Genomic DNA, 15,172 nt, shown 5'->3' on the forward strand with positions numbered 1-15,172 from the left:
CTTCTTATATCCCCATAGGCTTTGTTACAGGGAAGGTTCCCTTTCAAGTGAAAATGTAGCTGATGCCTCTTTAGAAAAGAGACAAGACTAATTGGCTAGCCTGGCAATTAATTAGTTCTGACTATAACAGGAGGGGATGATTATTGGCAGGAAAGAGAAGTGCTCAACTCACAAGCTGCCAACTAGCAGATGCATGTTCAAACATTGGGGAAAGAACCTTCTGGAATAAAAATGAGAACTCCATATATATTGTCAATCAGAATCCAGACTCACATTGGTTTTTTAGCCTGGGAGCAAAGGCTGGAGTTCATTTACCCTGAAATTCCCCATGTTGTTTTGTCTACCCAGCTGTCCCAACCCCTAACCTTTGGTGGCTTTTGAGAAAATTTGAGCATTAAATGTGTGTCAGAAAGACATATGGCTACAGCTTCTAATTCCCATGTCCAGACATACATGTGACTCTTGATGGAGAGGATTTCATTTGACAACATCAAATGCTTCCCACCTAAAGAAACTACAGTGAGTAGAGCCAGAAACAGTAGATTATCATGTTCTTTCCAGTAGCAATGGCACAATTGATTTTTTTATTATTTCTAGAGCAAGAAAGGTAAAGGGACAGTGCACAGGCTATATCAGGGCAGGTGGCAAGATATAACTAGAGCCCAATTTCTTAGTTTCCTGGCAGATGTCTGGATAGAATGTGCAACATGATCTAATGCAATTATATCATATCATATCATATCACATCATACCATACTATACCATACTATGAGTAATGTGAAATAAGTCCGGAAAAGTCATCTGGTGCCAGGTCATGAAGGACTTTCAATGTCAAGCTGACATTTTATCCTACAGGCAGGAAGGGACCACTGAAGCTTATATATGGAGCAGGAGAATGATATAGGCAGAATATTATGTGAGGAAGATTATTTTGTCAACTTGTGATGATGAATTGGAGAAGAGAGAAATTGGATGCAGGAAGATAAATTAGGAAACTACTCCAATAGTCTAGAGAGAAGTGACAAAATCCTGAAATCAAGGGGTGGCTATGTGAATAGAGATAAGAGGACATATCTAAGGCGAATTGACAAAATTTGGCAATTGTTTTCCTTTGGGGAGTGAAAGAGAGGGTTGAATCAAATATTTCAAATTTGATTATATGGAAAGAGAGTGTAGCTCTCAACAGAGATAGGGGAGTTTGGAGGAAGGGAAGGTTTGGGGAGGGAAGGCAAGAAGTTCTATTCTAGATGCATTTAATTTGAGATGCTCATATGACATCCAGGTACAGTATTTATCAAGAAATCGGTGAAGCTAGATCCTAATTCAGAAATGTTAGACATATATAGGTTTAGTATTCAAATACAAACTTAGGATAATTGATTCTGTGGGAGCTAATTAAACCAAGGAAAAGGAGAAAGGGAAAGAAGGGAGGGAGAGGAGGAAGGGAGTCAATATGGTCTAGTGGAAAGAGCCCCACCTCTATAGGCACAAGTCCTAGGTTCAAACCCCAACTCTAAACTACCTGTCTGATCATGAGAAGTTATTTCACCTCCATGGGCCCCACCTTCCTACTGTATAAGCAGCAATTGGGGCAGTGGACTTCTGAATTCTCTTTTAGCACTAAATCTATGACCCCGCCATAATGTCCCTCATATAGAGACTTCTACTAACATGATATTATTTATAATGGATTTAACCAGTATTGGTAATTTCTTACAATCCAATAAGTTTCTTACTCATCATCACTAATTATGATGGTGTTTTATAAAAGAAAAGCCAGAGGAAAATCACTACACTCTCTAATTTCAATTCCACTTATTCTGCTTTATCTCCCAGGGCAGACATTATTAACTGTGTGACCATGGATCGATCAGTCAGTCCTTTTCTCAGGGGTTTAGTTCATCATATTGAAAATGGAGATCTCCTTACTTCTTTGGGCTGTTATAAATATCCGAATACAGTTATTCCTTCAATATCTGGGGGCTACGGATGTGGGACCCCATGAGATCTGGAAATTCCTCATAACATTTTTTGTCTCTCCCTTCATACCTGAAAAGAAGTCTGATTTTTTTTTCATTTATGGGGTGTTTATAGTACCATATTGTAAATTTTGGGTAAAAATGCATTTCTGAGTTTATAAACTATCTCTGTGTCATCTGCTGGCATGTGTCAATTGTGACTTCTGCAAAACTGGAAAATTTCCAATCAATTTCTTTCACTGACCCACATATATTGAAATTGTAGTGGGAATGGGGAAGTTGCAATATGGAAGGGATTACATAATTGTGTCAATTCTATGATTATTCTATCCTGGTAGAATTTAAGAAGCATTAGAATGGGGGACAGTTAGTTAGTGACTTAGGGATAGAGAGCCAGGTCTGAAGAGAGGAAATCCCAGGTTCAAATCTGACACTTCCTAGCTGGCAAGTTTGGGCGAAGTCACTTAACTCTCTTTGCCTAGACCTTACCACTCTCCTGCCTTAGAGCAGAATCAATACACAGTATTGATTCTAAGACTGAAGGTAGGTAGGGGTTTGAAAAAAAAAGAATCATTAGAATTCAAATATCAATCAATCAATCAATGTTTATTTAGCACCTACAGTATGCCAGGCACTGTGCTAAGAACTGGGGCTATAAAAAAAAAAAGATGAAAGATATTCCTTAACTTCAAGGAACTCAGTTTTCTGGTGGAAACAACATGAAAACAAATATACACAAAGCAAGGTATTTACAGGAAAAATAGGAAATAATTAAGAAATAGAAGGCCTAGAATTGAGGAATCAGGGAAGGCTTCTTGTAAAAGATGGGATTTTAGTTGGAACTTAAAGGAAGCTAGTGAGGTTAGTAGTGGAATTGAAGCAGAGGAATGTTCCAGACATAGGGGATAATTAGACTAAATCCCTGGAGGAAAGAGGGCTAAGAAGATTGCAGAAGTATTGGGGGTGGGGTTAGGTTATGATGAGCTTTGAATGCCAGAGTATTTTGTATTGTATTTGAAGACCAGGAACAAATGAAGTTTATTGAGTAGGGGAAAGATATGGTTGGACTTGTGGAAAAATCACTTTAGAGGCTGAGTAGGGAGAGAGACAATAGGCAGATGGACTCAGCAACAGACCATTGCAATAGTGTAGACATCTGGGGAGCAAGAAATATTGAATTATGTCTTGATAACACAGTGTTTGGCACATATCATTTATTAAATGCATTTTGAATGATTGATTAGTTAGAGCTCTTGCTCAAGTAGAATGTAGAGGATATGGAAAAATGGAAATAGATCAAACATTAAAGGGTTGATTGAAAAGTGTTTTTAGTCACCTCAGAACCAATAGCTTCCCTTCCTCACTCTCTGACTCTTCTCTACCTGCCTTTTAATGAATATTTTTTTAGTCAGCCAAATTCTGCAGAGAACACTATATCTCCACAAAAGGAGGAAACTATGCCTTGGGTTTACTGTACTCTGAGATATTTATAGCACATTTAAAGAAGATTTTTTGACAATTGCAAAATAGGGTTCTTTGAGAAGTAGTTATTTAAACCCCCTACTGAATGTATCCTGACAAAAATTAGAGAGTTTTATTAATTAGCTCGCCTGAGGAGAGAATTGAGCCCTGAGTCACACCATACTGTGTGCCAAAATAAGTTGAGAATTTCAGACTTAGCCTCCTTCATGCAGTGTCCTTTAATTAGAGAATCCCCCATGAGAAAGCCAGCCAGTCACTATAAATGAAAAGGAAGTTCTCTTATGGCATGTGTTCAGTGGGAGAAGTCTATACAATTAGTTATAAAGGGAAAACTATTGTCACCACGTGGGATCTTCCCTCACTTAACTCTCCAAGGTCTCAGAGAAATTAGAACTAATAGCAAGAAAAAAATGGATTTCTGACACAAATTTCCTGGTGCTTCACTGAAGGATTTCCGCCACCACTGTCTGCTGCACAAAGGAAACCAAATTCAGTGGTGCCACCATTTCTAGAAAGGTAAAGATTGTAGGGCAAAGAAAGGATGGAACCTTTTCCCAAACTGGATGACTTTTCTGCTCAAAAAACAACCATAGCCCTGATGAATCTCATGACTGTATCACACTTTAAATTTCCTTTGAAATAAAAGATATCTGTTGCTATCATGTATAAATTGAGTCCTCTGACATTTTAACTATATAAAATACTTTTGATTCCATTTGCATTTTAAAGGTCTGAGTAATTTTCTGTCTTGGTGCAGCTTAACCCACATTTTCTTCATGCCCCACACATAAATACATCTGAAACTTTGCATCCCTCATCAAAATTCCCTCTTAAGCTGTGACTTTCATGTGTCTTTTAGATGGCTCAGCTTCCCTCCAGCTCTTGCCCTGCCTGTTTCCCCAAGAGCTCTCCTCCCACTTGGCAAGATGAAAGTCTTCTCCCCTCCAATCAGAATCTATTTCTACTTTCAAGCTAGTGAAAAATAACTTAAGGTTAGAAAAAATAATTTGGCTTCAAAATTAGTTCTTGGGTTGACAAAATGCAGTTGATCCAGGGACCTCTTTAGTTGTCATAGGAATTTCACTCCCATTTAAAAAAAATCTATAGCACATTTCCTTCATCAGTTTTTGTCTTTCCACAAGTATAGCTTCCACCAGTTAAAACACCTATATATTCATTCTTTTTGGCAGTATCATTAACCTAGTTATTTCCTTTTACATCTTGCCATTCTCAGCTAGATAAAAATAACTTTCTTAAGGGCAAGGGCAATATCTTATATATATATTTTTTCTATCTTCCCTCTCCCCTTCAGGCATACAATTAGACTTCAAAAAGATGCTTGGCCATGAAAAAATACTGTGAACTCTGCTGTATCCAATTAGCATTCACCCCCTTAGAGAAAGAAAAACTTCACATGTAACTATATAAAAACTTAAATAGAACTGAGACATCTATTTGTTTACTGCTCAGGTTTACAAAGTACAGGGTGTGCAATATTGGTTACAGCAATGGGTTTCTGGATGACAAGTAAGAGTTGAATCTTTTAAACCAGAAGTAAGCAAAGGGATTTAAATCATTGCTATTGGGTTGGTGGGGTATGGTATTAACATCAACATCAAATGCCAGTGGAGCTCCTATAACAAGCCTCTGTGTTATGCTCTGTGTGTACAAAACAAAACAAAACAAAAACTATAAGGCAGGGTTTATAGTCTCATAGCATTTTCACTGAGGTAGGAACTAAAGGACAGCCCCCAAAACTTAGATGGATCTGTAATCCTACTGATTTGTGTACTGCCTCAAATGGTGTATATTACAAACCATGCACACTTGCCCATGGCAACCCAAGATCATAGGATAATACAGGATAACACAGAACTAGAACTTTAGGGACCCCGAGAGGATATCTAGCCTAACACTGTCATTTTTTACAGTGGCCAAGGATGTTTAAGCCACTTCCCCAGTGCTATATAGCACCAGACTAGGGATTTTTATCTAGATGCTCAATTTCAAAGCCCTTTTTACTAAAATAGTGCATCAAAATTGTTAAACTTTGTACAAAAATAGTGCATCAAAATTGTTAAACTAGCTTACAACATAGAATATATTAAATACAAATGATACATAGGATGAAGGTCACACAACTAGGTATACAGGATCTTAAAAGTATCAGTCATAGACATCAGAGTCCATCTAGTCCAATCCCCTCATTTACAGATGAGGAATTTAGGTCCAGTGAGTTTAGGTGATTTGCCTAAGGCTACACAATATCAGAGGCAGGGTTCAAACCAATGTCTTCTAATTCTGGAGCCAAACCTTTCATAGAAAGAAGACATAATCAAACAAAATAGAAATATAAATTGCGTGTGTTAAGTACCAGTGGTACTTAATACTGACAATCTTCAGATTAAAAAGAGATACCTGAAATCTGGGCAATCCAGGAATCAATGATGATTTTTCTGTTCTTCTAAAATTATTTATAAGCTTTTATTTCATACAGCAGAACATTTTAAACAATTTTAGGGAAATAGAATAAGTTGTAATTATTGAATGTTTTATTCAAACTAGGGTATTCCATTAAAATCTCATTACCTCAAGGAATTATCTGCTTCAATATTTAAAAAATCTCTAACTTTGTTAATGTGTATATTCCTTTCACCAATATAGTTTGCAACCCTTCTACAACTTCACAGAGGGTCTTTGGAAATAGTTCTGGCCAAAAATATTCATTACTTTGTGGCCAACCTGAATATAAACTTCTCAGAACATAGGCTACCTTTGCTCCTCAGACCACAGTCCACCATTTACTCTGCACTCTAAGTCTTTTCCACTTGGTAGGACCTGACAAAACTTCTGCTTGCTGATATCACCTTTGAGAATCTTGAGCTACCTACACACGACAATGAGGCATTATATTAAGACTTCAGGAATTGTAATAGTCATTAACTGCCATTTGGTCATTGATGTAAGATTCTAGTTTCATGTATGCTTTACACCAGTGTCTTCTTACACTGCTTTTGCTTGGTCACAGATTAAGTTTGTCTGATAAATGCACATTGTATCATTTACTTTTCACCTAACACCATTTTGCCATACTTTGGAGTGGGAGGACCTGGGTTCACATCTTGGTTCTTCCTTTGCTATATTTATGATCTCAGGCAAATCATTTTACTTCTTGGAGTCTTAGTTTCCTAATCTGTAAAATAAAGGGATCTAATTCCACTCTCCCACAACATCCTACTTCCCCATTTCCCCTACTTTCTGCACTGGAAACAGGAATTCTGTTCACTCCATCAATAATCAACAATAAAAAATTAAGTGCTTATTATGTGACAAGTACTATGCTAGGTGCTAGAGATGTATGGAAAAAAGTCAGCCCTCTCTCTCTCTATATGTCTCTCTCTCTCTCTCTCTCTCTCTCTCTCTCTCTCTCTCTCTCTCTCTCTCTCTCTCTCTCTCTCACACACACACACACACACACACACAAAATTCATGCAAAACAAGTACAAAGTAGCCTTGATGAAAAATAAAGTAGTTACTTGACTCAGATAAAAAAGTCTTCATGAAAAAGGTGGTTCTTGAACTGAAATGGAAGGACAATGGGAATTATAGCAAGCAGATAGGAAGAGAAAATATATTTCAGGGATGAGGGAATTTAGGTTGTAGAGTGCACAACTGCATGATATTGGGCAAGTCTCTTAACCCTATTTGCCTCAGTTCCTCATCTGTAAAATGAGTTGGAGAAAGAAATGACAAATTACTCCAGTGTCTTTGCAAAAAAAAAAGAACAAAAACAAAACCCAAAATGGGGCCATGAAGAGTTGGATACCTCAGAAAAGACTGAACAATAAGAGTGCATAGAATGGAGTCCTGTGTATTAATAGAGTAGAAAAGGCAGGATGGAACCAGCTTTAAATGGCAAATGGAAAAGGTTACATATAATTAGAGATAAAAAGGGAGCCTCAGGAATTTCCTGATATGCTCAGAAGCATATGCTTTAGGAAAATCATTCTTACCATCTGAAATAATGCAAAGACTATCAAGTAGGAGCTTTAGGTGGGATTTGAACCAAGTGCTTGAAGGCCAGATCTCAGCTTTGGGTGTAGGAACTCAGATTTGGACAAATTTTGTAGGGTCCTCTTGAGTAATTGGTAGAATGGGCTCCAGGAAAGGGGTTGCATCAAAGACAGGGAATTCCTTGGGGAATTCACTGGAAAGTAGAAGCTTAATAGGGGGAGGACAAAAAGGGAAGGGATGTGTAGGTTCTCTGTGAATAGAAAGTTGTCTTATTCTTTCTCTTTGTATTACCAATCACTTAACACTGTGCTTGGCACATAGTAAGTGCATAATACATATTTTTTCATTAATTATATAAATATCAACTAGTATTATGAAGAGGAATCAGGCTAGAGTTATAGTAAGCAATTAGACTAAGGTACAATTCGAAGAGTATTATCATGTTGTAATTATATATGTAAAATGTTACCAACTCAAGTCAACCTGTTTCCCTATGGATTTGTATAGCGCTGATGGCATAGGGTCAGAAATGTAGCATGGCAGCAACCTGACATATAAGAGATTTTCCCTACCAACAATAAATATAAGACATATTTTGGATGTAATGGTTTGCTCTCCTCAGAATGTTTTTGTTCAAGTAGTAATATCAATTTGGATATCAGTTTATACAGGCTATTTCTCTGTCCCTTGTCACACATTTCCCAAAATGCCCAGAATAAGCCAAATTGGCTTGATCTACCCAGTCATTGACCTTAGGAAATAAGCTAAGTAGCCATTTCCTCTCTTACAAGCACAGTGGTAATCATTCATTTGAACAGGCTTCAGTGTTAGGCCCATAGATGCTACATAATTAAGAATAACCACAACTTGTAGATTTTTACTAGAAACATATATTTTAAACAGGCTAAATAGGTTCAGTCACTGCTAAGAAGAGTAATGATATTACATTACACTTTGACACAATACTGATTTTTTCTCCATAACTGGCAAATTTGCAGGTATTAGTGATCATGGTTTAATCTATTTTTGCATGGGCAGCTCACTTTATCTCTGAATTTCCTAAAAGTCTTAGCTGCTGTATCTGAAAAATAGAAATAATTATACTATGGAGAATTGATGGAAATAAATCAGCAAGAATTGGAGTCATTGAGAAAGCACGAAGGATTTGCTCCTCACCGGCAGAGAAACTATTCACATTAATTACATTCATGTAAGCATGTAAGTTTGAGTTACTTTCTATCTTACTTTCTATCTCACTGGGTGGTTATGAGAAAGTGAATGCAAAACACTTTGTAATTAATAATGCTTACATAAATATTATTGTTAGTATTGTTTCCCAATAGCATGAAGAATTTAGAGGCATAATGCCTAGAGATGCCCTCATTTCCAGTAAGACTTGGGCTAAAGTACTGCCTCGAATACATACTGGCTATGTGATTTAGGTCAAAAAACGTCACCTCTCAGTGGTCTAGACTCTATGGGTTTTTTCCTCTGGGATTATAAATTTCAGAGAAAGTCTTCACCTGCATTGGTAGAAACATAATCCTCATCTGTGAATTCCCTATGCTCATGAAATCAAAAGTCGATGATGAATTTGTACCAACCTATTTGAGCTCTTTTACTCTATGTCTCCTTTATGATACAAGCCAGAGTGTGGTCCCATCATGCAAAAATATGTGTGTTGTGTGTTTATGTAAATATGTATGTGTATGTGTGGGTGTGGGTTTCATGAACATTTAGTCCTTGGCTTTGGTTAATTCACCAAAGTAATTAGACACAAACTACTTGGAAAAAAAAAAACAAATAGTAAGGAAAACAGTTAGGAGATACCACCTGGTACAGTAAAAAGACCATTGGCCTTAGAACCAAAGAACCTAGGTTCGGTCCATGCTGTTCCACTAGTCATTAAGTGAATAATAGTCACTGCACAAAATGCATTTAAATTCTCAGAGCCTCTGTTTTCCTGGAGGGTAATGATACCTAAACTATGAATTTTACAGGGCAGTTGTGAGAAAAGTGCTTTGTAACCTTGGATTGGTTATTTGATTGTTGTCCTTTTCTCCTGAAGAGATACAAAATGACATCACCAGTGATTTCTTTTGACTAGCACATAAATTGGATCCAAGTAAGGAAGAGGTGCACAAAGACATCCATCTCACTCTCTCTTCCAGAGTCATAAAAGTCTACCAGTAAGACAAAAGTCAAGACAACTAGTGATAGTTTGGGATGCAATGGATGATCTTGATATCTCAGTTATCTGCCCAAGTTCTAAGTATTCCACAGAGCTTGCTTCAATCACCTTCATGATCATGGGACAAAATTGTTCCCATCCATCCCTTCGATCAGGGAAAATCTTCACAAGACTGGGCTAGACACCCCTCTAACTCACTAACAGATTTGAAGTCTGTCAGCTTGTAGTCCTCAAAGTGCTTATAAATAATAGGATTAAACAAAACCCTGATATTTCTCTCTCCTTCCCCCAAATGGAATATTTTAGTGTTGTTTTATCTTTTATTCTTGCCTACCATGAAAGGCAAAATGTTTCTTGTTTTAATCCTTTTGTTCCTTTTCTTTGCAGATTTTGAATTTTTATAGAAAGAAATTTGGTTTGTTTTTCTATCTTTTGGCTCATACCATCAATGCACACACAGTACTTGTTCCCTTCACCTCCCTCCCACCCACTCCTCACTTGTGATTTCAGGAAGCCTGCTGCTGCCTTTTTGTAAATTCAATCAAACCTTATTGAATTATTCCGAACAGCCAAGGCAACAATAAGTAGTGAAATGCTTACAGAATAAATGGGTTTATTCTTCCACTCAAAATCTGCCTCTCAACACAGGAGGAGGAAGGTTCTGACTTTAAAGAGAGGGATGTATAGAGAGATAAGGGAGAGAACACAGTTCATTAAAGAAATATAAAGATGTAGGGAAGCAATTAGGCCCATAGAAATGAAAATTATACCAACTTGTGTGGGTTTCAGCCTGTCTTCCTTTACCATGGATGGAATCTTGAAGGATCTCATATTCCTCCTTTTGTTTAATCAAATATCCCATTTGTTTGATGAACAAAGAAGATATAAGGAGGAGTAGGAGAAAAACAATATGAGAAAGATTAAGGAAGCTTAATTGGAGACCAGGAGGCATAATTTCAAGTTATGGTTGTGCTGAAGTGCCATAATATATTGACCTGGGAATCATGAAACCTGGACTCTCAACCCTGCTAAGCCATTAGTTGACTGTTTGAATTTGGCCAAGTCAATTAGACTTTTCTGGGGTTTCTATAAAATGAGAGGGTTGAATTAGGATCATAGATACAGAGGAAGAAGTAACTTTCCCCAGGCTATTGCTTTCTATAGATGAAGAAACTCAAGCCTAGAAAGAGAAACTGATTTTGCTTAAGGTGAGACAACTCAAAAGTATCACAAGTAGAATCTGAATCTAGGATTTATTACTCCAAATCCAGTGCTCCTACTACTGTGTACCTCTCAACCTGATAGACGATCTCTTGAAATCCTTTCAATTCTAACAATCTATAACTTTGAGCAGAGCCAATCTTGGGTAAAATTGTGAAGAAGGTGAAGTTTGTCCTCATCATCCCTGATTCCCTTTTCAGCAACTAGAAGGACATCATGCTCCCTTACTAGAAACTCCATGCCCTCTTTCTCTTCTGCCAAAGTCTGCTCCAGGAAAAGCAGCAATAAGTTAATTAATATGATGATATAAATAACTGTTAAAGCTTCATGTCCTCTTTCTTAGGATATCTACAATTTAACACTGGATAAAATCCAACAAAAAGATCCCTCCTATTCAAAGAAATATGGTTCTTATAGTGAAATTTCTAACAGCAATCTGAGTAAAGATTGTATTTTGAGGAGAAGCCTTCTCTGAACTAAATAACTAGAACTGGGAACAGATACAAAATCTACCTTTGGCTTCACGCCATTCCTAACCTCCCCAGGTCTCATTTTTCTCACTTGTAAAATGATGGAATTGACTGGGTAACTTTAAAGGTTTCTTCTAGTTCTAGGGTTCCTATTGATACAGTCGGGAAATGTGTCTATCTCTGACATCAAAGGAACTTTACCCAAAATCTTTGGAGTTTTTCAGGCTGTTGATCAATGGAACAACAATAATAAAGAATAATCATTAGTCTTATATTGCTCTTAAATGTCAATAGTGTTAAACATCATGGCCATCACAATGCTATTATTAAGATTTTTATAATATATTATGTGATTATGTTATATAATTGTAGGTTATTCTAGTCTCAAAGTCTATTGATAAGGGACTCTTTATTAGTGGAGATTTGTTCCTTCATGAGGGGTGGGACAGAGATTGTGAAATTGGAAGAAAGGAGAATTTTTTTAAACCTCTTTATATTTGAGAGTTTCTTCAGCCTTCTCTGAGCTTTCTTTGATTGTTCAGAGTGGTTGTAGGCTCTTCAGTCACTTTGGGCACTTCTGGCTTCTGGGTTTGAGAAGGGTGATGGAAGAGGCTAAACCCACATTAGATTGCTGAAGGAAAAGACTCTGGGTGAAAGATGACATGAAAAGATCTGACAGTCTCTATCATGTCCCTATTCCAAGATTACTACATTTAGCATCTTTGGAGAATTTCCCCTTAGGTGAGATCTGTGACTCTCTCTCTGTCTCTGTTTCTCTGTCTCTCTCAGCTGAGTTGAACTCAGTTATGTCATTCATTTCACAATGTATTTGTTGTCTGGCATTTATTCTCCTCTGAATAATTTCTTTGATTTCTGCTCAGCTATAAAATTAGCTAAATAGAGATATCTTTGATATTCACTGTATGTGTTCATTTATGAAAATGGTATGTGATGGGAAAAGGGTCAAATTTTGGATATAGAACTTGGGGTCTTGCTTCCCCCATTAATGACACAGTGATTACAAATTAATTTAAACTGAAAATCATATTCTCTAGACTAGACTTACAGTATTTAAGGGAAGAGATGGATAGGATTCTAGTCCCGCAGAATTATATCTGCTTTCTAAATTATACCTTCTCTCTTTGAGGAGAGCAGAATGACCAGCCTCTGGCTCTAACTTCTTGCTTCCCTTTCTGGCAGGGATTTAAGTCTACAATAGAAAAGTATAGGGGAAGCAGAGAACAGAGATGACTATTTTGCCTCCCTTTGCGACACTCAATATCACAATGCACTTGGATTAGACTGAATATATAAAGGAGGTCCATGCTGAAAATTATACAATTTTGATGACATCGAGGGAATAATTCTCAAGCTATCTGAAGGAAAGAAAAGAAGCAAAGGTTTAGGGAGGGAAATCTCAGTTTTTACTGGGGCTGGTAGGTTGTATAATTTATAGAGCACTGAGCCTGGAGTCAGGAAGATCTGAGTTAAAATCCAGCCTTAGATGCTTACTAGCTGTGTGACCATGGGCAAGTAATTTAATCTATCTCAATTTGCCTACCTGTAAATGGGGATAATAATAGTACTTACTTCCCAGTTATGTTGTGAGGATCAAATGAGATAATATTTGTAAAGTGCTTACCACATGCTTTGAATATAACAGGGGCTTAGTAAATTCTTCTTTCCTATTAATATGACCATAAGCTGTAGCTTTGTTTTTACCAACATACATTTGAATAAAACATATAAGGAATCAAAAACTCTTCTGTGTTTATTATTTGTTAATTAGAAAAAAAAAGAAACTGTTCATTAGGCAGAACAAAATGCTGCCTTAAAGACTCTTCCAACAAGACCTTTCCTATGTACAGGTTAAAATTACACAAGGTATTTTGAAAGAGATGAGCAAATGAAGATAGGGCCCTGTATGTTGGGTGGGCCTCTTATAGTGAGCTAAAGGGAAGCCATAAACAAGAGTCACACGGGATAGAGAGGCACTCTAGTATTCATATTTATCCAGGACCTACAAAATGCTTTGTTTCTGATAGCCTGATGGAGTAGGTATCATAAATATTATTATGTGCATTTCATTTTAGAGGCTAGAATATTGATGCTTGGAGAGTTCATGGGGCTAGTTCAGGACTCCTCCAAAGCTCTTCAGACTTTTAAGATTTCTGTTCTTTTCAAAATGCCACAGAAAACTGTTGAATAGAAAATAATAATGCTAACCTTGTCCTGTTCTGTATTGGCAAGTTTTCAAAGAATTCTAGCAGTTTTGTGAAATATAATTTATGTATAAAATTTTAAGTGGCTACCTAAACTGTTTAACTTACTGAGTTTTTCTTAGCATGTATACTTAGTTAATATTAATTTTTAAATTTAATTTTTAATCATAAAAGTGTTGGGCATTTCCTTCCTTGCTCTGATTTATCAACTGCTTTTTCATTTGATATTTCTTTTTGTATTAAAGAGATGAAAAGAAAAATGGAAATAAACTACTTTTTAACTTTGCAGTTCATCTGAAGGAATACCAAAATAGGTTTCGCTTCTAATTTTATCCGTTAAATATTTAACTTTTGTTCTTGGTTATGCCCTTGTATGATATTGGTGAAAAGAGAAGGGAATATAAAAGCAATTGAATTATTACCAATGGCCTGCTAACATATTATACAATGGTGCTCTCAGGTACATTTGACTCCTAGGCAGGAATCAGAAAGGAAAAATATTCTGGGATTAGTCCCAAAAATGATGACAGGAAGAATAAGGAGTGAAGTAGAGAGGGTAAATTGCTATAAAAGTACTCCTAAGTTTCATGAATACTGGATTTCACACTTTTGTTAGAACCAGTAAGTACTGACAGATTCTTAAGTATCAGCACTCTAATACTTATATTTTAAATCCTGATAACCTTTATCTTCTCCAAATAAGGACATCATCTAATTAGAGCTGTCACTGGCCATTCAGTATTTTTGTGTGACATCTTTAGACAAGCATGTGTTATGATTGTTAAGACAACTCATTTTGTTTCATTATAAGTTGTATAGAACTTCAAAGTCATTTAAAAATTCAAAGATATTCCTGTCAGAAAGCAAATTAATGCTCCTCTTTTACTATATTAATTATACATTAAATTAGGTCATAATCATCAATAAACAACAACACAAGAGTCCAATTTCTTATCTTTAAAAATCCATTTGAGAATTATTTGTCTGTGTCAAGAAAATCCTTAATGAAATTATTAGGAGGGAAGAGATAGACTTTCATAAACAATTTTCTAGAGCAGACCACATCTGAACATTTCAATACATTATGATCTCCACCAATGAAAAGAATACTCACACAAATGAGACCACATTGAAATAATAAAATATTTATGTAATAAGAAATGCAACATTAAGCAATTATTAATCCAGGTTTTAAAATCCAGAGCTCCTTCAGTGTACTTAATCATTAAGAATATTTTTTCCCCTCAATGTAAGCACTTTCTTTAAAAAAAAAAAAAGAAACAAAAAACCCTTACCTTCTATCTTAAGATTGATATTGTATACTGGGTCCAAGACAGAAGAGCAATAAAGGCTAGGCAAAAGGGGTTAAGTGACTTTCCCAGGGTCAAACAGTTAGGAAGTGTCTGAGGTCAAATTTGAACTCAGCATCTCCCATCTCTTGGACTAATTTTCAATGTACTGAGCCATGTAGCTGCCCCATAAGAATCTAATTCTTATTCTCACAGAATTCATGTGCCTGTTTACCTTAGCATTTTAGTATCCACCATGGTCATACTACCCTGAAGAAATCGGAAAATATTGTTTCTCTCTGTT

This window comes from Monodelphis domestica, chromosome 5 (assembly GCF_027887165.1).
Source record: "Monodelphis domestica isolate mMonDom1 chromosome 5, mMonDom1.pri, whole genome shotgun sequence".
In the NCBI taxonomy this organism is placed as follows: domain Eukaryota; kingdom Metazoa; phylum Chordata; class Mammalia; order Didelphimorphia; family Didelphidae; genus Monodelphis; species Monodelphis domestica.